This window comes from Neopelma chrysocephalum, unplaced genomic scaffold, assembly GCF_003984885.1.
Source record: "Neopelma chrysocephalum unplaced genomic scaffold, ASM398488v2 Primary Assembly neopelma1_93788, whole genome shotgun sequence".
Classification (NCBI taxonomy): Eukaryota; Metazoa; Chordata; class Aves; order Passeriformes; family Pipridae; genus Neopelma; species Neopelma chrysocephalum.
Window position 1 is genome coordinate 581 of NW_020922501.1, and position 1,005 is coordinate 1,585.

Consider the following 1,005-nt stretch of genomic DNA (forward strand, 5'->3'; position numbering starts at 1 on the left):
CCCCCCCAGGAGCTGCGGGAGAGGGTCCTGAGGGGGAAGTACCGGGTGCCCTTTTACATGTCCACGGACTGTGAGAACATCCTGCGCCGATTCCTGGTGCTCAACCCGGCCAAGCGCTGCACCCTCGAGGTCTGGGGGGGGCCCAAGGGGGTCTGGAGGGTCCCATGGGGGTCTGGAGGGTCCTACAGGGAGTCTGGGGGGTCCTACAAGGGGTCTGGGGTGGCTACGTGGGTGTTGGGAGGTCCTACGAGGGGCTGGGGGGGATCTGGGGGTCCTACAAGGGGTCTGGGGGGTCCCATGGGAATCTGGGGGTCCTGGGGGGTTCCTGAGGGTCACGAGGGGGTCTGGAGGGTCCTATGGGGGTTCCTGAGGGTCCTGAGGGGGTCTGGGGGGTCCTACAGAGGGTCTGGAGGGTCTCGTGGGAATCTGGGGGTCCTGGGGGGTTCCTGAGGGTCACGAGGGGGTCTGGAGGGTCCCATGGGGGTTCCTGAGGGTCCCATGGGGGTCTGGGGGGTCCCATGGACTGAGGGTCCCACGGGAGCTCCTGAGGGTCCCTCGGGGGTCTGGGGGAAGCCCCCCAGGGACACTGTCGGGGGTCTGGGGGGGTCCCACATCCCCCCCCGTGTTTGTGTCCCCCCCCCAGCAAATCATGAAGGACAAGTGGATCAACATCGGGTACGAGGGGGACGAGCTGACCCCGTACACCGAACCCCAGGAGGACTTTGGGGACACCAAACGCATCGGTGAGGGACCCCCCAGACCCCACTGGGGACCCCCCGGACCCCCCTGAACCCCCTGGGGACACTGGGGACACTGGGGACCCCCGGGACCCCCCTGATCCCCCTGGGGACATTGGGGACACTGGGGACCCCCCTGAACCCCCTGGGGACACTGGGGGACCCCCCTGGGGACATTGGGGACACCCCTGAACCCCCTGGGGACACTGGGGGACATCAGGGACCCCCCTGACCCCTCTGGGGACATTGGGGACACTGGGGACCCCCC

At 68.5% G+C, this 1,005-nt stretch overlaps 1 long non-coding RNA gene across 2 annotated transcripts in view; it reads left to right on the forward strand.

The window, feature by feature from the left end:
- Positions 1-731, forward strand: part of LOC113980347 — a 1,257-nt gene extending 526 nt beyond the window's left edge. For both annotated transcript variants that reach the window (XR_003538122.1, XR_003538123.1), the window contains exons 2-3: positions 10-129; positions 644-731. This is a non-coding gene — a long non-coding RNA (uncharacterized LOC113980347). The remainder of the gene's footprint in view (positions 1-9; positions 130-643) is intronic.
- Positions 732-1,005: the final 274 nt, after the last annotated feature.